The sequence below is a fragment of the Hyla sarda genome, unplaced genomic scaffold (assembly GCF_029499605.1).
Source record: "Hyla sarda isolate aHylSar1 unplaced genomic scaffold, aHylSar1.hap1 scaffold_80, whole genome shotgun sequence".
Taxonomy (NCBI): Eukaryota; Metazoa; Chordata; class Amphibia; order Anura; family Hylidae; genus Hyla; species Hyla sarda.
This window is the reverse complement of record NW_026610825.1, coordinates 220,342-244,998: the sequence shown is the minus strand read 5'-3', so window position 1 is coordinate 244,998 and position 24,657 is coordinate 220,342. Positions and strand designations below refer to the sequence as shown.

The following is a 24,657-nucleotide window of genomic DNA, read 5'->3' as shown; positions in this document are numbered from 1 at the left end:
AGGAGAGACACGTGGTAGGGGGAGAGATGCCCTTGGATGCCAGTAGGAGGCGCAATGTAATGGAAATAGGGAGGGAGCATGCATTTTCCAGTGTATCCTATGTTTCCTCTGTATTGTTCGACCACCAGTGCTGCAGTTGATCTAGGATACATGCTTTATGATAGTGCTCTAATTGTGGAAGCCCTAGTCCCCCCACTTCCTTATTAAGGGTCATTACTTTGCGGGCAACTCTGGTTTTCCTACCATTGCAGATAAACTGGGATATAGTCTTGTTTAGGGAGATAAAAAATGATCTTGGGCTCCTAATCGGCATTGTTCTGAACAGGTAAAGGAGCTTAGGGAGGAGTAGCATTTTAAAAGCTACTCCTCCCTAAGAGAATAGGAAAGTAGGGATTGAGAAATGGAGGTTGCTAAATGAGGAAAGTTTGCCTGAAAAAGATCAGAAGATGGATAGGTGAGACGTATGTCTATGTAGAAGACTGTTTCGTCCTGCCAATCTAAAGTGAACTTTAGCTTCATTGAGTTCACTAGAGATGTAGGAAGATGTACTGGAAGTATTTGGGATTTGGAGGCATTAAGCTTGTAAAAGGAAACACTGCTAAATTGCTGAATAACCTGGAACAGCGATGACAGAGATTTGACAACGTCGGTGAGGGTGAGAATAACATCATCGGCGAATAGTGCAAATTTATTTTCCTCTCCCCGTACCGTCACGCCATGTATGTCAGGATTAGTGCGAAGGGCATGCACAAGAGGCTCTATCGTTAAAACAAAGAGCAGGTGTGAAAACGGGCACCCCTGTCTTGTTCCATTCGACAGGGTAAACTGGTCAGACCAATGCTCCTTTAACAAACACCATCGCAGCAGGATTTGAGTGAAGTGCCTGAATTGCGGTCAAGATGGAGCCAGAGAAGCCAAAAGCCTCTAATGTAGAGAATTTATACTGCCAGTTCACCCTGTCGAATGCTTTTTCTGTGTCAAGAATGCTGACGGAGTTTTGAAGTGCACGCAATGCTGTAGAAGAGAAATTACCCTTCTAGTGTTGTCAGGGGCTTGGCACCCTAGTGTAAAACCCACTTCGTCAGTTACTATTAGCTGTGGGAGCAGGGGCATAAGTCTAGTCGCCAAGATTTTGGCGTAAATCTTTACATCGCCATTTAGAAGCGATATAGGTCTATAATTGCTTGGTCTGTGGGTTTGCCTGGCTTAGGTATGGTAGTGATGAGTGCAGTTAGCATTTATTTCGGCAGTTTCCCCGTTTCTATGGTGGAGGTAAAAACATTAGTAAGGTAAGGTAAAAGAGTCTGTTGAAACTTCTAATAATATTCATTAGGAAGACTATCAGGTCCTGGGTCCTTATGTGCTGATAGTGAATTATTCGCTTTCAAGACTTCCTGAGTTGTGATAGGAGAGTTTAGAGAGGAAAGAGATTGAGCAGGTAGATTAAGAGAAGATAGGAAAGCAGCTATGGTATCTCTACTAGGCTGGGTCTTCTGGGCATCTGAGTTCAAATTATAGAGACTCGAATAATAATCTCTAAAGGCATTAGTGATACCCCTAGGAGTTAAGATCATGGATTGCGTAGTGGAGTGTTTTGAAGCCAGAATACGACTTTTTGTAGCGTGTGGTTTCAATCTCTTAGCTAAGAGAGAACCAGGTTTGTTATCTTGAGTATAGAATTTAATTCTAGATTTTTTAAAGTCCCTCTCATATTGATGGAGTTAAAGCTGTCTCAAATGGGTTCTTTCTTGGAGAAGCTGGGAGGTGAGTTCGGAGTTAGGAGAGGCTTTATGGAGGGCTTCTAAAGTAGCTATTTTACCAAGTGACTTGGTGACTGATAGGTTTCTTTTCTTCTTGAGGGTACATCCTAGCTGGATAAAGGATCCTCTAATGACAGCCTTATGAGCCAACCACAAGGTCGTGGAGGTAATATCTGGAGTGTCGTTTACCTGAAAGTAGTCAATGAGTAGTCAAGAGTATGACTATGGTCTGAGTGTAAAATAAGGTGTGTATTGGCTCTCCAAACAAAGTCACTGTGCTTGGCTGTAGTGTCAGAAAGTGATAACAAAACTGGGGCATGGTCTGTCCATTGTCAGTTCTCCAATGTCAATCTGCACAGTCTTATCTAACAGGCCTCTTGATGTGAGAATCATGTCAATTCTGGAGTAGGATTGAAACCTAGGTTAGCAGTATGTGTAGTTGCGTTCTGAAGCATGTTGTAGGCGCCAAGCATCAAAAAGATCATAGGATGCAATTAGCTCCTTAATATAAAAGTAGCGACCTTTGGAACTAACTGGGTTGAAATCACCACATATGATGTCTCATCCTGTTGTACTGATGCAATCAATTTGAGTGTGCGTTTCAGAAATCGACCCTGATGTTTGTTGGGGGCATATAGGTTGCCAATGGTGTAGGTTGTACCATCAATATTACAGACTAAGAAGATGATATATCGACTCTGTGTATCGATAAATCATCTCGAAATGCAATCAACACTCCCCTCTATTTCTTGGTAAAGGTAGATTGGGTTATAGTAGGAAACTTTCTGTGTCGAACAGAAGGGGGGTTAGCAGAAGTCAAATGCGTCTGCTGAATACATATCAGGGAAGATTTACGCCTTTCCACTTCTCGCCACATGAAGTTTCGTTTATGGGGGCTGTTTAAAGTAGTACTCTGGCGCTAAGACATCTTATCCCCTATCCAAAGGATAGGGGGTAAGATGCCTAATCGTGGGGGTCCCGCCGCTGAGGACCCCTGTGATCTTCCACATCGCACCACGTTAGAATCAGCCCCCGGACAGTGCTCGCTCCGGGTCTGATTACTAGCGATCACGGGGACAGAGCATAGTGATATCACGGCTCCGCCCCCGTGTAACGTCATGCTCCGCCCCCTCAATGCAAGCCTATGGAGGGGGCGTGACAGCTGTGGGGCGTCACTATGCTCCGTCCTCTGATCGCTAGTAATCAGACCCGGAGAAAGCACGCTCCGGGGGCTGATTCTAACGGGTGCGGCGTGGAAGATCACAGGGGTCCCCAGCGGCGGGACCCCCGCGATCAGGCATCTTACCCCTATCCTTTGGATAGGGGATAAGATGTCTTAGCGCCAGAGTACCCCTTTAAGCCATTTACATTCAGGGAGAGGATATCTAGACCCATATTTGTAATACCAAGTTCTCACCTGGTATGAGACAGTGGGCAGAAAAGGGGGAGGGTAAAAACTTGACTGGACTCCAAGAGAATCAGACAACGGTGTCACACTTGAATGAAGATGCTCCAATCTAATCAGAACAACAAAGCCTTTGGGTAATTTAAAAACCTGACTGGGTCCAGAGGACTTCAGACAGGGATGTCACAATAAAGGTAGCTACTCAGAACAACCTAAGGGATATGGCAGTCCGACACTGAGGGATTAAAAACCAGACTAGGCTTTAAAAGCCACAGACAGGGATGTCACAAAAGTACTGTTAAACAATAATACAATTAAACAATAAAACTATCTGGCGTTAGGTCTAGAGACAGCTCAGTAATTTAAGGGAGGCAACCCGTAGGAAAGGTTATCTCAGGTAGGTATCGGTACCTATATGCAGTAATAAGAACCTATATGCAGTAATAAGGTACCTATATGCAGTATTGGTACCTATATGCAGGGAAAAAATGAATATTCGCAATTTAGAATATATAGCGAATATATTTGTAAAATTCGAAATGCGAATATTGGCGCCCAACACTAGTTACCAGTTGTAGTCTCTGGAATGCCCAGAAACTTACCGTTGTTACATCTATTGCGGACCTCATAGTCCACCATCTTGGCGCACCCTGCAGATCGTTATGTGCTTTAGCAAAATTGACCAGATTATTCTCTGCATGAGACACTTTTTGCTCTAGGACAGTGGTGGTAACTTTCAGTGGATGTAGCAGCTTATAAAAGTCAGCTTGTAGAGAACTGCGGAGGACCAGCAACATGTCTTTTAACACTGTGTCGGACAAACCATCAGAGGTTTGATAGGTGAGAGAGAATAATGTAGAGAATAAGAATGTTTAAGGACATAAAAAGTTAAAAATTTAAAAAACGTGCAAAGGAAAAGTAAAGAAGTTGTCCATATGAAACAATCAGATATATTTTTTAAGGTACAAAAAAGGAACGGTAAAGATGTAAGAAACAATTAAGATTGTTAGCAATGGCCAGCATCTCACAATTTCATGTGCCCAAGTTTAAAGAATATCCGACAAAGTGATGATAACATGATTTAAAAAAAAGGTGAAAGGTTAAAAAAAAAAAAAAACTGTTCAACTAAAACCTCCGTCTCTCGAACAATAAGTTTTGTTTTTTTATTTCCTGGCCTGCGGCAAGGTAAACCACTATTCAAATGTGAGGGAGACTCTCTTTGCAGACCTTCTTTTAGACATTCATTTGCCTTAACCCCTTAACGACCATCGACATGTATACTCGTCTATGTGCCGCTAACGGGATAGGGTGCGGACTCCCGACTCAAGCCCGCGTCATACCTGCCGGCCTCCAGCTGATTCCTTTAGCTGGGGGCCAGCGTTAATAGCCGATATGTGGCGATCGTCGCAGCCGGCTATTAACCCTTTAGATCTCCGCTGTCCAGCGGGCTTGATCGCCCCCCCCCCCCCCTCCACAGCACGATCGCGGGGTGGCGCTCCACTGCTGAGGTAGCCAGAAGGCTTAACTCTTGTCCTGCTGCTGCTGCGGCTCTGGCAGTGATAAAGCCTGGCAGGACCAGGCTTTATCAATCTAGCGCAGAGCAGAGTTATATGGAACCACATTGATCTGTATGAGGAATCAAATGATTCCTCCTAAAAAAATAAAAATAATTTAAAAAAAGTGTAAAAAAAAAGTGTGAAAAAAAAGTTTAGCAACACACACATTAATTACACCCTTCCTTATTAGAAGTTAAAATCACCCCCCCCCCCTTTTCCTAAATTCCATTAAAAAAATATATGAACATAATAAAAATAAACATATGTCCGCATGCATAACTGTCCAAACTATACAAATATATCATTAATTAAACCGCACGGTCAATGGCATACGCGTCATTGCCATTACAAAGTAGAAATGGTGGTGCAAAAAAAAAAGCCCTCATATGGATTTTTAGGTGCACATTTGAAAGGGTTATGATTTTTAAAAGGTAAGGAGGAAAAAACAAAAGTGCAAAAAACAGAAAAACGCTTGGTCCTTAAGGGGTTAAAATTAAAACTAAAACAAATAAAGCCAAACACACAGACAAACAAGCTCCTCAGAAGCAGGGTAGACATGATCTGAAAGCGGAGGAAGAAAATGATCTAGGTGTAGATCTGCGCAAAATTTAACATGGTCACAGCGACAATATGATAAATTTGGAGCAGCACAGCCAAAAAAAACACATCTAGACAAACAACAAAAATTATCTAGCCAAGACCTTTATTGATAAATGCCTTCCACTGTTCCCATTAGTAGGAGACCTGGAGGAACAACTCTTGAATGGAAGGGTCCCCATCCTTTTTTTCCCAGGACTTAACGGACATCTGCAGCAAAACACAACTTATCCCCTATCCACAGGATAGGGGATAAGTGTTTGATCGCGGGGGGTCTGACCGCTGGGATCCCTTGCAATCTTTTGCACGGGGCCATGTAGTTCTATGGGAGAGGCGGGGAGGCAGCGTTCATGCCTCCCCGCCTCTCCCATAGAACTGTATGGGAAGGGGGCATGGAGGGGGCGTACCATCGACCTCAGAGACAATGCTATATGCGCATTAGCCACTCACATAGAGCAGCAATGCGGAGCCCCATTTGGGAGATCGTGGGGGGTCCCAGCGGCCGGATCCGCCATGATCAGACACTTATCCCGTATCCAGTGGATATGGGATAAGTTGTCTTTTGCTGCAGATGTCCTTTAACCCCTGAATAGGAGGCTGCAGCACCCGAATTTCAGAGTGGAATTTCTCCATGTGAACGGGCCCTAAATGCCTGGAGGATCCATTGCGTAAAGTGTTTCCCAACCAGTGTGCCTCCAGCTGTTGCAAAACGACAACTCTCAGCATGCCCGGACAGTTAAAGCTTAGCATCAGTGCTAGGCTTAAGAAAACCTGTGCAATGTAAACATGTAAGGGTTATCTGATTTATCCGATAAAAACTTTTTACTGACCTATCCACCTTCCATCATCTCTGTCTTCCCCCCCGAGGTCAATGATTTCCACATGACCCCTGAACCTGATTGTAACAGCTGTGTCACAGAGAATTAGCCTGCATAGCATCTAATGCAGAAAGACAGCGAGACCAAAGACATGAGGGGGCATTCATCATTGTAGGTATAAGGAAACATTTTTCTACACCTTTTTTGTGTGTGCTGGTAATGTGTAGGAGCACCAAATTTATTAAATGGTCGCAGAGCATTTGATATATTTTGTGCAGGTACACATTTTCCAAAATATCTCTCTTCACATACACCAAAAAGTTAAGCTAAGTCTGGGCTTTTCATAAAAAGGCTCAGTTCATAAAACCCATCCATGTCATGCGTATTGCCAAAATCAGTGGATTACAACTCAAAATCAGCAGAAATGTGTAAACCAAAAGGCACAAAAAAAATAAGCACACAAAAAGGACACGCACCATAATAGCGCCAATGATAGGTGAAAAAAAAGGGTAAACACAATGATAAATGCCGGCCATGGTTACTAAATGTTTGTACGTATTATTGTAAAAATACATTGCTTTTGCTTCCTCACTTCCTCCTTAGGCTGAGTTCACATTACGATTTGAGCATATGATCCACAGAAACGATTCCAAAAACTCAAATCGGCTGAAATTGTATCTGTGCAAGGACAGGCAAGTGGACAGTTATGGACTCATCAGCTAGTGACTACGATCGGGTCATTTTCGAGCGCATCCGATTTTTGACACGGATTGTGTGCATGGCTTCTGTGTAGAACACAGCCCTGAAAGCTATGCCTAATCCTCATGATTCCATTGACTTTATTGGGGTCCATCATGGTTCTGGTATACTTGGTTTTCAAAATGTTTTTATTAAGTTTTTTTCAAAATAAACATTGAATAAACATAAACTACATTGTAACAATAGCTGTGTACCGGTATATTCAGTAGCATGAACAGAACCAGTGACTGCTGTGCTCTTGCTGTCAAAGATTCTAAACACCCTGCCATACTCCATTAAAGGGTAGCTCCCACCATCCTATTTTATATTTTTTGCTAGCCCGTTCCCTTATGGCTCATTGGGTCAACATCTTGCAGGATGAGGCTCCACTGCAACAAGGATAGGAAATAATAGTAAAACCCCCATGATTGTGCTGATTTGATTCAACTTCTGACACATACCACCTATTCTTCTGTAGTTTTGCTACTACAGATGGAGGGCCACAGTTTGGAGACCACTAGTGTAGACCAATGAGGATTTTTAGGCTTGTTCATCGACTGACCACTGGGTTTTTTACAATGGCCAATAATTGGCCTGTTTGGAAGATTAACACCCTATGTACAAGCTCTTTAACCGAAATACCTTCTAAAAATAAAAATGTAAGCTGTGCAGAGTTCGCTTAAAATGCTTAAACACATATCTTCACTAAATCATCAAAACTGAAGAGAATGAAAGCCATGGTGATTGAGATGCCTAGAGATGAAGAGCATGATGGGTGATTAGGTGAGTAACTAATCATGTCCCCCATGAAACTTCTACTAAAATAAATAAACACCCCGAAATCAGAAGCCTATATCCTCCCTGATTATTTAAGGTGACATAAATTTACCTTTTTAAGGTGGCACCCTTCTGGTGTGTATATATAATGTATTCAAAAAAATATTCTACTATTGTTTTTGCATTCATCATGTGGTATGAATTTAAATAAGATATAAATAATGTTAAAAAATTATATATATATATATATATATATATATATATTTTTTTTTTTTTTTTTTTTTTTCACTTCATAAGGCTACATAACGGTTCGGGTTGCTACATATACAATGATAGCTATAATGTGTAGTTTATTTTTTATATATAATAAATATAATAAATCCAGCTAATGGACAATCTGGACCACAGGATGAACATCTTCCTACTTTTTTAGGCCAGGGTCCAACAGGAGACGCCCAAGGAGGGGCGGGAGGAAACACCAGCGATGGCATAAGAACCAGAAATCGCAAGGATGTGAAACCCCAGCGGGGGAGACAGTGGAAGAATTAAAAACTGTTGTGAATATTTCCTCCAAGGAACTTTCTATAAATCAACTTAAAGTGTTAAATAAGGGCTTGAATTTTTGCCCAAGTTTGCTTACGGACTGGTTCCAACTTGAATTGGATTTTAGTCAGTTTATACATCACATTAAATTGAAAGTGTGGTTTGCCACCAAGAATAGGGAGGTTATGAATGCTGATCCATCTGTTGCCTGCTCTAATGCTACTCTTGTTTCTAGTACTACAGGTAGTCTGAAGTTACAGCCATTGGGCCTGCGAAATGTAAGTGATTTTAATCCCCCACTTGAGTCACACGCGATCAGTACTTTTGAGCAATGTGTTAAGAGTGATTTTCTTGCCTTGAGAAATAGGAATATCTGTCTTAAGCATCCCAACATTAAACGCAAAGAGGTGGACTCTGTGTTGGAGCTTGTCCATGACCACGATTGCGTAATCAAACCTGCTGATAAAGGGGGATGGACAAGACCCAATATGTTAGGGAGGCTGAGAGACAGTTGAATGACATGATGATATATGAGAAACTCACACATGACCCAAAATTTGACATTGAGAGGAGGATACAAACAATTCTGAATAATGCTGTAGGGGCTGGTACCATTGATGAGGAAACTAAAAAAAATTTGACAGTACTCTTTCCGGTAACACCGTTACTATACTTATTACCAAAGATCCATAAGAATTTGGTGGATCCCCTGGGACGACCTATCGTCTCGGGGACTAATTCAATTACATCACGGATTTCGGTGTTTTTGGATAGAGTATTGTGTCCCTTTGCTATAAATACAAGATCATATGTGAGGGACACTACGGATTTTTTGGACAAAATTAGGGACATTCAGTTATTGACAGGTGCCATCATTGCCTCCTTTGATGTTGTCAGCCTCTACACCTCCATCCAACATGATGGGGGTGTAGAGGCTGTGACTAGATGTCTAACAAATGCAGATTTTTCTCCAGAAAATACTGATTTTCTCATCTCCCTATTGCGGTTAGTCCTTGAGAACAACTATTTCTTGTTCAATGACAAATTTTTTTTGCAGAAGAGAGGAACCACAATGGGGAGTAATACTGCGCCAACTTACGCTAATATATATATGGCGCACTTTGAGGAGATGTACGTCTATGTATCGCACCACTTCAGGCATGTCCTGGGGTGGTGGCGGTACATAGACGACATCTTCCTCATCTGAGGTGGGGCAGTGTCTGAGTTGCTCTTGTTTAAAGAATATCTGAATAATGTTATTCCCAGTATTCAATTTACTCTTACACACTCCTTTCAATCAGTAAGCTTCCTGGATGTTCTGGTGAGCATCAAGTAAGGCCGTCTAATGACGGATTTATATATTAAGCCTACAGACTGTAACATGTTGTTGAAATTTGAAAGTTGCCACCCCAGGCCCATGGTTAACTCCTTGCCCTTCAGCCAAATGCTGAGGGCAAGGAGGATAACAGACACAGAGGATAAGTTGGAGGTAGGATTGGAGAGGATGGCCAATCATTTTATTAAAAGGGGCTATCCCAGAGGATTGGTAGAGAGACAAAAAACTAATGTAAAATAGATTGAGAGGGTACCAGAAAGGAGGAAGAGAGAGGAGACAAGAGTCCCCTTTGTTACAACCTATAGCGAGGATTCCAATGCTATAGGTAAAATTGTTAGGAAACATTGGCCTATATTACAAAACTGTCTGAACATTCCTGAACTTAATGTATATCCTCTTATGTCCTATAGAAGACAGGCTAATTTAAAGGACAAACACATCCCAGAGACAAGGAGGCACCCAGAGATATTTGACACCTATAAATAAAGGTAGCTTCCCTTGTAGACATTGTGTCAATTGTGGATTGATGTGTAAAGGTAAACACTTTGTACATCCTAAAAATGAACAGATTTTTCCTATTAGACACTACCTTACATGCGACAGTTCCTATGTGGTTTATGTGCTCTGGTGCCCGTATGGTCTCCTCTATGTGGGGGAGACCACATGGAATTTCAAGACGTGCATGAACCAACATAGGTATACTATACGGAAGAAAAAAATGGATTTGCCCGTGTCAAGTCACTTTGCCATTATGGGACATACGGAGAAAGAGTTGAGGTTCATCATCATCGATCATGTCCCCCCACTTAAACGGGATGGAGACAGACAGGCGATGCTGAAAAAACTTGAGCTCAAATGGATTTTTAGGTTGGGATCTCTCAAACCTGCGGGTTTGAAAAGATCCCTTAACCAAGGATCCAGGAGCTGCGTGCACCTCCCTACGGAATCTTCTTTTTGTTGGTTGTGCTGTTCTTTTTCTACTAATGAATTTAAATAAGATATAAATAATAATAAAAAATGATATATATATTTTTTTTCTTCTTTTTTTGTGTTCACTTCATAAGGCTACATAACGGTTCGGGTTGCTACATATACAATGATACCTATAATGTGTAGTTTTTTTTTATATATATATATAATAAATACTCTTTTATAGCATAACGCTGACAGGCTAGCTATTAGACATTGTCACTAATAGATCTAATAGATGTACTGAGATGGTAGACTAAAGCCCCCTGAAAATCCATCAGCATCTTACATTGCCGATTGGGAGACTGAGGAAGCCCTCTCCCTTTGTCTAACCACTTAGCGGTAGTTGATATTGATTATGGCATCTAAGGTGTTAAATGACTAGAGTTTAATTTTGCCCACTGCCAACAGGGCAGAATACATTCCTGAAGCGGCACCAGCATTTATAGTGCAAATCACTTGGCAGCAGCACCGCAAATATTCTTGGGAGTATACATAGCTCTCAATTCTATGGACAAATTAAGTGGGTTACATGACTGTAAACTTTTTAGGTGGCAAAGCAATATCAGGTGGTCCTACGTAGTTTGTGAATGGAAGATAACTATTCATTTAATGCATCACTCTCTGGTCATTTCAAATGTGATGAACAACATCATAATGCAATGGGATCATAAACAAAGTAGGGGATGCTGCATCATGTAGACTCATATAGTCTTTAATGTGGTCAGCAGTGGCCATTTAAGCCCTATTGAAAGTATAGATGGAGTGTGAATATATTGTCAAGGGATGGGATATATAAAGTAGCAAGGCAAGATTTGGGAGAAATAGGCAAGTGTAAAGATATGAGTTTCCGGGGCCAAATTGGGATGGCTAGATGACTACCAGATCATCTTCAAAATGGGGTGACCTGGGTATGCAGTGGTTAACTGTTGCTGGCGTTAATATTCTTTATGATAAGAATTTGTTAGATCACACCTTGCAGTTTGTTGCATATGGGGCTGCACAGCAACATCCTGTCTATGTACCTATGGGCATTGGATTGTGCTATCTTCCATATTGTAGTATACGATGTTTAGTTATTAACTTCATTAGCTTTTTTGCTAGTTGAATTTCATTGGAGGCCACAGAGTGCAGCACAGATGGCAGCACAGGAGATGCGGCAGGCGCTAAAGGTCCTCACTAACATCTTCTAACACAAGACAGGGTTAGTTAAAGGGAATCTGCCAGCTCTATATCATGATCAGAGCCCAAGTGTCAAAGAGACTGTGCTGAGCTGCAGTATGCACACCTCCCCCCCCCCCCCCACCCCTTCCTGCATAGTTCCAGCACTGAGCCCTGTATGTCAAGGTGTGTGTGTGTGGGGGGGTAAGACATACACACTGAAGCTCAGCAACATCATCTTGAAACTCTAGCCCTGAACATGATATCGAGCTGACAGATTCCCTGTAACATGCTATTATCCATGGGAACTGAACGTTTTTTTCCTCCTCTTGATCCCTTTTCCTTAGCAGGGGTAGTCAGAGTACAATGCCTCTGTCACACTTACAATAATGTCTCCCTCATCGTATCCCTTGCTCCTCCTTACAGTGGGAGTTGGTGAATCAGGATTCTATAAATGAGTCTCTTAATATTAATAAATCTCTATTATAAGTCATGCAGGATGGTGTCAGTTTTATGGCTTAGAAGGAAAGAATAATTATAAAACTTAATGCATTGTCTCCATGATTCAGACTTGTTGTGCTGAGGCTCATTGTAAAATATTGTTATAAACAAAAGAGTAATTGATATACAGGTCATGTAAGTCGTAAGAAGAATATTGTCAGGTGACTGTTCCTTGATCATCTATTGGTATCATACTGTTACATACAGTCATCAAGCGATGATTTATTACAGAGAACTTCAAAAGAGGCTTGACAGAAATACGGGTGTGACATGAATTTTGTATCATGCAGCATGATAAAATAATCTCCTTGTATATACCTGTACTGTACTGTCTACAAATATGTATGTTTTTGTCCCGGCAGCTATTGCCTGTGTGTCTCTATGAGGAGTCCAAATACAGGAAGTGATGGTGGACAAGCAGGGCTCTGTGCAGTGAGGCTCTGTGACTAGCTATAGGCTCACACATCAGAATGATTGACACGCCAGGAGTCTGCACAGAGCCCTGCTTGTCCTACCCTGACTTCCTGTATTTGGACTCCTCATAGAGACACACAGACAATAGCTGCAGGGACAGCACTTTTTTTACCCAAAAATATACACAATTTTTAAACCAATGAGTATAGCAATATACATATAATGGTTTTATCTACATTATATAAAAAGTTTTTGTTGATGACAGGTACACTTTAAAGGTCACTTTGCAGTCTGTGCCTTAGTAGACCTCTGATGAGGTCAGATCATCTGTTATGCTGTTGGGGGCCAACCTGCAGTATTTCTTCAAGTCTTCTTAGAGAATTCCACATTTATCTCACTACTTTGACTCCATACAGGTTTACCATTTGCCAATACAGGTACTGTCGTTGGAACTGTTTAAGCTTTTTGCCTCCACTTTGTGGATGAAGTAAAGAGTACCTATAAAGTTATCTGTTTTGCTACAACATCAAGTCCAAGTGTCTTGGTTTTTTACTGCATTAATATCATCAAGGGCCTTCCAGTTACCACCAGCCAGAACATTGTTAGTTGGTAAGAGCCCCAGGGGATAAAAGACTGAACACCAACTGTACAGCCCCTCTATTTTACATTTGTACCCTAGAGGACACTTGGTGTCTAATTGTCCTCTCCAGTCACCGTAATTGTGGGACTACAAGTATCAGCTGACCCAGGCCTACTTCCTGGGGATCACCGCACCACCTCAAATCTTACAGAATTTAGAGGTTCTGTAGTAAACATCTTTGTGCCAGATACCAAAAGACACCTTCAGAGATCTTGTGGGGGTACACTGCACATGCAAATACTTAGTGTTAAGCCTCCACTTATACTAGGAATCAGAAGGGACATTATATTAATACGCTCAGTAGTCATAAAGACATTAAAGGGAATCTGGTAGCTCTATATTATGGTCAGAGCTCATGTGTCAAGGAGGCGTTGCCAAGCCACAACATGCATGCCTCATTCCTTCCCCCAACACTTCCTTCTTGGCTTTCAGCACTGAGTTCTGTATGTCAATCAGTCAAGGCAGGAAGGGAGGAGGCATGCTTACTGTGACTTGGCATTACCTCCTTGACACTAGACCTCAGAATGATATAGAGCTGACATATTCCGTTTATTAATCTTGAATAAAATTATTGTAGTATAGAAAGTCAAGATTATACCAAATTACTGTACTAACCATGAAGAATTAATTTCTTCATGCCCTTATCTCATATAAGTGTTCACTATGCCACTTGCAATCGGTTCTAACTACACCCTGTTCCAAATTATTATGCAAATTCTATTTAAGTGTTACAAAGATTGAATATTTAGTTTTTAGGTTTTAACTCATGGATGGCATTGTGTCTCAGGGCTCTTTTGATCACTGAAAACAATCTTGGACACCTGTGATAATTAGATTGCCAGGTGAGCCCAATTTAAAGAAAAACTACTAATGGTGGGTGTTCCACATTATTAAGCAGATCATAATTTTCAAGCAATATGGGGAAGAAAAAGGATCTCTCTGCTGCCGAAAATAGTGAAATAGTTCAATGCCTCGGATGAGGTATGAAAACATTAGATATTTCACCAAAACGTAATCTATTAAGATATTTGTGGCTGATTCAGAGCACAGACTGGTTCGTGTAGAGGCACGAAGGCACATTGAGGCAGATCCATGCATCGGATCAAGAGAGCAGCTGTTAAAATACCATTACCTAGCAGCAAACAGATATTTGAAGCTGCTGGTGCCTCTGGAGTCCCACAGAAATCAAGATGTAGAATCCTCCAGAGTCTTGCAACTGTGCATAAACCTTCTATTTGGCCACCATTAACCAATGCACAAGCAGAAACAGCTGAATTGGCCAAGGCTGGATATGACAAGAACATTTGGCTATTACGAGCAGAGACATATTGGATCATTCGCACGAATGCGCTTAGTCCGATCGGTCTCAATGACAGAATGGAAATGTCATCACTTTTATAATGAGTCAATTCATCCCTGTGAACCATAGATTTGATTTGTAGTAAGTTCCCTCCCTATTTCTTTAGAATCTTAACTGATTAAATAGCCTCACACAGTAGAGGTGATCCCTTTTTATGTTATGTTTTGCTATTGGTAGCTGTATGTCCCTTCTCCTGCTCCTGCTTCGTTAGTACGGACTGATCACATGACAGGTGTTTCCTCTTTATCACATACACAGCGTGATGATGGAAACGAGGCCAGAAGAAGCGCCCACCAGCATGAAACCACCGGCAGTCACCTCTGAGCACCCTGCAGGAATTCTGGAACCGAGTCTGTTGGAGGATGTGAAGCAGAGTCGTCTGGCCTAAGCCTTGCAGTGAGTGCGGGTTACCGTTTTTCTCTGTATTGGAATTGGCACCCCCAGAACCACAGACCAGGACCTGAGTCTCCCTAAGTGATATAGCTACATGGGCTGAGAAACCCCATGAGTGCTGGTAGTAGTAGTGCCACTTTATCTGTTCTTTGGAGTATTTAATTTTCAAACAGTCCTGTTCACTGATGAGTGCTGTTCAACCCTGGATGGTCCAGACGGATGGAGTAGTGGATGGTTGGTGGATGGCCAACCTGTTCCAACAAGGCTGCAACGTCAGCAAGGCGGTGGTGGAGTCATGTTTTGGGCTGGAATAATGGGAAGAGAGCTGGTCGGTACCTTTAGGGTCCCTGAAGGTGTAAAGATGACCTCTGCAAAGTATGTGGAGTTTCTGACCACTTTCTTCCCTTGTACAGAAGGTAAAACTATGTTTTCCGTAATAAAATAATCTTCATGCATGACAATGCACCATCTCATGCTGCAAAGAATACCTCTGCATCAATGGCTGCTATGGGGATAAAAGGAGAGAAAGTCATGGTGTGTTCTCCATCCTCCCAAGACCTCAATCCTATTGAGAACCTTTGGAGCATCCTCAAGCAAATGATCTATGAGGGTGGGAGGCAGTTTACATCCAAACAGCAGCTCTGGGAAGCTATTCTGACGTATTGCAAACAAATTCAAGCAGAAACTGTCCAAAAACTCACGATGAACACACAAGTTCAATGGATGCAAGACTTGTGAAGCTGCTATCAAATAAAGGGTCCTATGTTAAAATGTAACGTGTTAAAATGTTTAAAAAGTTAAAATGTTGTTAAAAGTTTGATTGAAATAGCTTTTGATTTCAATAAATATACTGCAAACACAACAAATGACAATTTTCAGTTCTTTACAACCTATAAAGTGTTTTGGAACTTACTGTGCGTAATAATTTGGAACAGTGCATTGTAAGTTTTTTATGTTTAAAAAAAATACTGTTACATTAGGAGGTTTGTTCAATAACATTTTAATTGTACTCTTAATAGTTGATAACATGAGAATTATGCTGACTGTTATTTACATCAATTATTTAGGTAAGAGAGACAAATATTATTGGCATAATAATTTGGAACAGGGTGTATTAATCTTATGGATTTCCCTATGGTTGGAAATCCTCTGGGTCTACATACAGTATACAATAAAGAAGAAGAAAAAAAAATTGCAACTGGATATATTGGAACTGACTTCTAGCTTCCTTTTTATCCTGGAGGGAAAATCGCCTCATAGTAGCGATTCACACCCTCTACTGGATATCCTTTATGTCTCGTCTGGGACAGTGTAATAGGGGTGTAAAGGCTCTGGGTAAACATTTTAAATATAATGTGCACAATTTGCACAAAGACCCCACCTATAAGTCTTACATGAGCAACTTTTGCTGCCAAGAATTACTGAAAAATGTTAATGTAATAAAGTTAGGTGTAACTTGTTTTCCTTTTCCTGTCAGTTACTGAATATTTCTAGTGACACAATGCTGATTTAATGTACATACGCTATGCCTTCACTTCTAGTGCATCTTATAATTCTCAAATGAGATATTTATTTTAATATGTGTAATTTAGATTCCTGTATTAGGGCAGTACCTTAGACTTAATTTTTGGGGACCCTGTTATGCATTCAATCCCCTGACCATGCCTATGGCTTGTAAAAAAATTTTTGGGGTGGGGGGCTAGGATAACTATGGATTTCTCCAGGTTTAATTTTGATGGCCTATCCACAGAATAGGTCACCAATATCTAGTGGGTGCCAAAACTAGGCATTTATGCCATTCAGCTGTTCTGCAGAGCCATGAACTTGGCACATACACAATGATCCGTCATAAGCAGATGGCTCCATTCATTATGTAGTGTTGGTACCGTGTTACTGCAGTGCAGCTCTTATTGAATAGACACGGAACCCAGTTCCATCACTACATAATAAACGGAGCAAACTGCTCCCAAATGTTTATTGTATAAATGCCAGAGCCACAGATATGCTCACCAGCTGACTGGCAGGGGTGTAAGGTGTTGGCATCTTGCCGATCAGACATTGATGGCCTATTCTGTGGATGGGCCATCAGTGTTTATTGCCCAGAAAACCCCTTTAAGTGCATATCAGGAAAAGAAATGCTAATGTCTGCTGGTGTAAGTTCTGGCTTGGCATCAGCTGCAAAATCCACTGCTACAGGGGCTTCAAGGCGATCTGTCACCACTGACTGATGTCACCGTGTATCTGCATGTATTTTATGTTAGGTGTCATGCCATTTGACTAATAATACCTATTTGTGCCATTTTAACTAATAATAAAGCAAGCCTGCCCCTGAAAATGCTGTTGTTAATGGGAACCTGTAACAATGAAAATACTTTTCAACACAACTGCATAATGTACTGTATAGCTTCCTAAACCATGCTCATTAATGCCTTAGGAGTCAGGCAAGAAATTGGAGAAGAAAATTCGGACGTATTCCCGCCTGGCGCCTGCTCCCAAAGAACAACATGCCAAGATTTTTCGTTAAATAAATTTATGCTGGTTTAACCTCTTAAGGACGCAGGGCGTATGGATACGCCCTGCATTCCGAGTCCTTAAGGACGCAGGGCGTATCCATACGCCCGTGGGAATTCCGGTCCCCACCGCTAGCCGGTTGGGAACCGGAGCCGGATGCCTGCTGAAATCATTCAGCAGGCATCCCGGCATATCGCCCAGGGGGGTCATTATGCCCCCCCATGTCGGCGATGGCCGCAGATCGCTGGACAATTCAGTCCAGCGATCTGCGGCGATTCCGGGTCAATCGGGTCTCCACAGCCAGAGCCAGCAGGGGTGAGGTGGCACTGGTGCCATCTCACGATCACCCTGATTTGTCGGCCCGTTTACCGGCCGACCAATCAGGGCGCCTGCTGCGGGTGTCACTCCCGCACCCGCTCCGCCCCTCTTCCGGAGGACGTGAGCGGGTGCAGGAAGAAGACCCCGGGTGCTGGGGACCCCGATCCCCAGCGTCCCTTTTGGGATCGGGGCCCCAGGAGCGATGGCCGCGGCGAGGGACTGTCCTGCGACGGAGCAGCAGCAGGAGGTGAGTGACAGCCTCCTGCTGTTGCTTAGCAACAGCTCCCTGCATGGAAAAAGGGCATGCTGGGAGCTGTAGTTATGCAACAGCAGGAGGCAGACCACCACAACTCCCAGCATTCCCTTATGGGCATGCTGGGAGTTATGGTTTTGCAACAGCTAGAGGCACATTTTTTCTATGGAAAAGTGTACCTTCAGCTGTTGTATAACTACAACTCCCAGCTTGCACAATCAGCTAAAGTGCATGCTGGGAGTTGTAGTGGTGCATCTGCTGGTTGCATAACTACAACTCCCAGCATGCCCATTGGCTGTCGGTGACTGCTGAGAGTTGTAGTTTTGCAACAGCTGAAGGCACACTGGTTGTGAAACTCAGAGTTTTTTTTTACCTAACTCAGTGTTTCACGACCGGTGTGCCTCCAGCTGTTGCAAACTACAACTCCCAGTAGTCACCTTACATCATGCACCATACATGCTGGGAGTTGTAGTTTTGCAACAGCTGGAGGCACACTGGTTTTGAAACACTGAGTAAGGTCACAAACTTAGTGATACATAACCAGTGTGCCTACAGCTGTTGCAAAACTAAAACTCTCAGCATGTACAGTCTGTCAGCGCATGCTGGGAGTTGTAGTTTTGCAACAGCTGGATGTTCCCCCCCCCCCCCCCCCCCCCACAATGTGAATGTACACGGTACACTCACATGGGCGGAGGTTTACAGTAAGTATCGGGCTGCAAGTTTGAGCTGCGGTAAATTTTCTGCCGCAGCTCAAACTGCCAGCGAGAAACTACTGTGAACCCCTGCCCGTGCGACTGTACCCTAAAAACACTACACTACACTAACACAAAATAAAATAAAAGTAAAAAACACTACATATACACATACCCCTACACAGCCCCCCTCCCCTCCCCAATACAAATTAAAAACATCTGGTACGCCACGGTTTCCAAAGCGGAGCCTCCAGCTGTTGCAAAACAACTACTCCCAGTATTACCAGACAGCCACTGACTGTCCAGGCATGCTGGGAGTTTTACAACACCCTGGAGGCACCCTGTTTGGGAATCACTGGCGTAGAATTCCTATATGTCCACCCCTATGCAGTCCCTAATCTAGGCCTCAAATGCGCATGGCGCTCTCACTTTGGAGCCCTGTCGTATTTCAAGGCAACAGTTTAGGGTCACATATGGGGTATCGCCGTACTCGGGAGAAATTGTGTTACAAATTTTGGTGGGTATTTTCTGCTTTTACCCTTTTTAAAAATGTAAAATTTTTGGGAAAAGAAGCATTTTAGGTAAAAAACTTTTTCTTTTTTTTTTTTACATATGCAAAAGTCGTGAAACGCCTGTGGGGTATTAAGGTTCACTTAACCCCTTGTTACGTTCCCCAAGGGGTCTAGTTTCCAAAATGGTATGCCATGTGGAATTTTTTTTGCTGTTCTGGCACCATAGGGGCTTCCTAAATGCGGCATGCCCCCAGAGCAAAATTTGCTTTCAAAAAGCCAAATGTGACTCCTTCTCTTCTGAGACCTGTAGTGCGCCAGCAGAGCACTTTTCACCCCCATATGGGGTGTTTTCTGAATCGGGAGAAATTAGGGTTCAAATTTTGGGGGGTATTTTCTGCTATTACCCTTTTTAAAAATGTAAAACTTTTGGGAAACCAAGCATTTTAGGTAAAAATTTTAGGTAAAAAAGTTGTGAAACCTCTGTGGGGTATTAAGGTTCACTTTACCCCTTGTTATGTTCCCCGAGGGGTCTAGTTTCCAAAATGGTATGCCATGTGTGGTTTTTTGCTGTTCTGGCACCATAGGGGCTTCCCAAAAGTGACATGCCCCCCAAAAACCATTTGTCGCTCCTTCCCTTCTGAGCCCACTACTGTGCCGCCGAACACTTTACATAGACATGTGAGGTATGTGCTTACTCAAGAAAAATTGGGTTTCAAATACAAGTAAAAAATGTCTCCTTTTTACCCCTTGCAAAAATTCAAAAATTGGGTCTACAAGAACATGAGAGTGTAAAAAATGAAGATTGTGAATTTTCTCCTTCATTTTGCTGCTATTTCTGTTAAACCCATAAAGGGTTAAAATGCTTACTGAATGTCATTTTGAATACTTTGGTGGGTGCAGTTTTTATAATGGGGTAATTTATGGGGTATTTCTAAGATGAAGACCCTTCAAATCCACTTCAATCCTGAACTGGTCCATGATAAAAAGCGAGTTTCAAAATTTTGTGAAAAATTTGAAAATTGCTGCTGAAATTTGAAGCCCTCTGGTGTCTTCCAAAAGTAAAAACATGTCAATTTTATGATGCAAACATAAAGTAGACATATTGTATATGTGAATAAAAAAAAAATATTTGGAATATCCATTTTCCTTACAAGCAGACAGCTTCAAAGTTAGAAAAATTCTAAATTTTCAAATTTTTCATCAAATTTGGGGATTTTTCACCAAGAAAGGATGCAAGTTGCCACAAAATGTAGAATATGTCACAAAAAAACAATCTTGGAATCAGAATGATAACTAAAAGCATTCCAGAGTTATTAATGTTTAAAGTGACAGTGGTCAGATTTGCAAAAAATGGCCGAGTCCTTAAGGTGAAAAAGGGCTCAGTCCTTAAGGGGTTAAATATACATCCCGGCAGCAACCGGGTCACATTGAGAACATAAAAAAAAATATATATATATATATATATATATATATATATATATATATATGCTGACCTGTTCACACAGAGGCATATTCATAGTGTAGGGTCTGTCCCAATGAGGTCACCTTACCGTGGTGGGACGGTCCAAGGTATTTGGCCGCCAAATTGCAAGCTAAGTACCTCACTATTTCATAACTTCATAATTTTATATTTCCATTTCTTGCACCATAGCTGTATAGCTTTTCATGTTGTATCTATATACTCATGTTTTATCTATATCTTTGTGCTAGCAGTGTGCTGCTGTATTCTCCTGTTGCTATGTATATATATATATATTTATTGACATAAAAAACAAAGTATTTTACAATTAATTTCTAGTTTGCCATAATTTAAAAACAAGATGGGTGTGCTGATACCCAAGACTTTGAAATTTGAAGAAACTGTGTGGTTATGTTTAGTGCTACCCACAGCGCTGGAGGTATCCCGGCGAGGACCCACTCCTGTGATGGGCTGCAGAAAAAGTTGAAGAGTAGAAGGTCAGAGGCGAGGGGAAGGTGGGAGGGGAGTGGATTTGGGCCCGGCCACAGGCAGCGCAGCACAGCACATAGCGGCGCAACTAATGTGTGTTCAGGCGCACTTGCCGGCAGACATAGCAGTCCGGCGGGCCGCGGCGCTGGCCACACATGGGGGCAGCGCTGACATTCGGGGGCCTTTTTTATAAGGTTCGGGGCACAGGCCCCGATTCTTTCAACGCAGTGACGCCACTGCACCATCCCCATGCGACGTCACAGCCAGTACAGCATCCGCCACAGTGGCCCTTGCTAGTATCTGCCCCGGAGCCGCGGCAAAGGTGTAAAAGAGCCACATGCGGCTCCGGAGCCGCGGGTTGCCGACCCCTGGTTTAGGGGACGGTCTGCTCCTTTCATAGTATAATAAGTGGATGCTGTGAACAGATACAATTGTAGCGGTTTAGAGAAATGTAACAATACATGACAACTTTTATAGGACTCCGTGACACAATCTTTAGTGTGCGGGCATTAAGGAGGCACTTGTTAGGTGGATGTAATAAGTTGTATGCAATAAGTTATGCCGGTTGATGTAATTGCGATTATAGACTTTTTAATTAGAGGCACACATAAGCATTGCAGCGGTATGAGGCAAAATTATGTTAAACTTTGCAGTGCGGTCCTCAGAGGTAAAGGTACTAGAGAGGATAATTGGAATCGTTGTTAGGATTTTAAACTTTATGCAGCGCTGGAGACCTTATGTTGTGTTATTACTTGCTGCCGTGGCCATGCTATAACAGTATTTGAGGGATATGAAGTCCCTAATAGGTCTGGATGTAATACAGCACGGTTGGTATGTGATGCCAAATAAATAGTATTGTGGTGAAAAAAGGCAATTATTCTGCAGACTCGTAATCTAATGTTGTAACGATCTGCGGCAATTTATTGATGAACTCCGTAGCGAAGTCCTAAATGGAAATCCAGGAGATACACTTTATAGTGAAAGTATTCGTCCCCCTTGAGCTTTTCTACCTTTTGCCACATTTCAAGCTTCAAATATAAAGATATAAAACTGTAATTTTTTGTGAAGAATCAACAACAAGTGGGACACAATCATGAAGTGGAATGAAATTTATTGGATATTTCAAACTTTTTTAACAAATAAAAAACTGAAAAATTGGGCGTGCAAAATTATTCAACCCCCTTAAGTTAATAATTTGTAGCGCCACCTTCTGCTGCGATTACAGCTGTAAGTCGCTTGGGGTATGTCTCTATCAGTTTTGCACATTGAGAGACTGAAATTTTTGCCCATTCCTCCTTGCAAAACAACTGGAGCTCAGTGAGGTTGGATGGAGAGCGTTTGTGAACAGCAGTTTTCAGTTCTTTCCACAGATTCTCGATTGGATTGAGGTCTGGACTTTGACTTGGCCATTCTAACACCTGGATATGTTTATTTGTGAACCATTCCATTGTAGATTTTGCTTTATGTTTTGGATTATTGTCTTGTTGGAAGACAAATCTCCGTCCCAGTCTCAGGTCTTTTGCAGACTCCATCAGGTTTTCTTCCAGAATGGTCCTGTATTTGGCTCCATCCATCTTCCCATCAATTTTAACCATCTTCCCTGTCCCTGCTGAAGAAAAGCAGACCCAAACTATGATGCTGCCACCACCATGTTTGACAGTGGGGAAGGTGTGCTCAGGGTGATGAGCTGTGTTGCTTTTACGCCAAACATAAAGTTTTGCATTGTTGCAAAAAGTTTGATTTTGGTTTCATCTGACCAGAGCACCTTCTTCCACATGTTTGGTGTGTCTCCCAGGTGGCTTGTGGCAAACTTTAAACAACACTTTTTATGGATATCTTTAAGAAATGGCTTTCTTCTTGCCACACATCCATACAGGCCAGATTTGTGCAGTATATGACTGATTGCTGTCCTATGGACAGAGTCTCCCACCTCAGCTATAGATTTCTGCAGTTCATCCAGAGTGATCATGGGCCTCTTGGCTGCATCTCTGATCAGTCTTCTCCTTGTATGAGCTGAAAGTTTAGAGGGACGGACAGGTCTTCGTAGATTTGCAGTGGTCTGATACTCCTTCCATTTCAATATTATTGTTTGCACAGTGCTCCTTGGGATGTTTAAAGCTTGGGAAATCTTTTTGTATCCAAATCCGGCTTTAAACTTCTCCACAACAGTATCTCGGACCTGCCTGGTGTGTTCCTTGTTCTTAATGATGCTCTCTGCGCTTTAAACGGACCTCTGAGACTATCACAGTGCAGGTGCATTTATATGGAGACTTGATTACACACAGGTGGATTCTATTTATCATCATTAGTCATTTAGGTCAACATTGGATCATTCAGAGATCCTCACTGAACTTCTGGAGAGAGTTTGCTGCACTGAAAGTAAAGGGGCTGAATAATTTTGCACGCCCAATTTTTCAGTTTTTTATTTGTTAAAAAAGTTTGAAATATCCAATAAATTTCGTTCCACTTCATGATTGTGTCCCACTTGTTGTTGATTCTTCACAAAAATTACAGTTTTGTATCTTTATAGGACAGCATATTCTGGTGAAATATCTGCTTCCAAGATATGCTACTGGGTGCATCTGTAACAACCAGCCTGTCTTTCATGGCTGTACATCCAAAGGAAAAGACCTCCAGGGAACCTTAAAGGGGTTATCCAAGAAAAAACTTATATATATATATATATATATATATATATATATATATATCAACTGGCTCCAGATTTGTAAATTACTTCTATTAAAAAAATCTTAATTCTTTCAGTACTTTTTAGCTCCTGAAGTTGAGTTGTTCTTTTCTGTCTAAGTGCTCTCTGATGACACGTGTCTCTGGAACTGTCCAAAGTAAAAGCAAATCCCCATAGCAAATCTTTTCTACTCTGTGCAGTTCCCAAAACAAGCAGAGATGTCAGCAGAGAGCACTGTTGTCAGACAGAAAAGAACAAGTCAACTTCAGCAGCTGAAAATTATTGGAAGGATTAAGATTTTTTTATAGAATAATTTACAAATCTGTTGGACTTTCTGGAGCCAGTTGATATATATAAAAAAGTTTTTTTTTCCTGGAATACCCCTTTAAGTAGCCAGAAGATCCTCAGGAGCTCTTGTAACAGATGAATGTCTGAAGACGGCACTCCTGGCTGTAAATGGAAAAATAGTATCTATTGCCAAATGAACAGACAATGAAAAATAACAAGTTAATTTCAAAATTAGGACAATAGCCCTGATTTACTAAGAATGAAGTGTTTATCTTGGAGTGATTTCAGGTTTACTCCGAGTATTTTTCTCCCTGATTTACTAATCTGTCGTCCGTCTCTATTTTTTTTTCTGTCACCCTTCTCTGTCACCCTTATCACAGAGTTATTAAGCAGGGGAGCAGGCAGCATGCTCCTCCCCAGCCATATACAGTGTACTTTTACTTTTATTTTCAAATAGAATAGCTGCGGTGGGGAAAGATAT

At 41.8% G+C, this 24,657-nt stretch overlaps 1 protein-coding gene across 5 annotated transcripts in view; it reads left to right on the top strand.

Moving 5' to 3' along the window:
- The window catches only part of LOC130346716 (ras-GEF domain-containing family member 1A), a 471,811-nt gene that overhangs the window by 317,367 nt on the left and 129,787 nt on the right, over positions 1–24,657 (top strand). For 2 of the 5 annotated variants that reach the window (XM_056554585.1, XM_056554586.1), the window contains one exon: positions 8,430–8,472. The exons of the other annotated variants lie outside the window; for them this stretch is intronic. The gene's annotated coding sequence lies outside the window, so the exon portion shown is untranslated. The remainder of the gene's footprint in view (positions 1–8,429; positions 8,473–24,657) is intronic. 5 annotated transcript variants of the gene reach the window in all.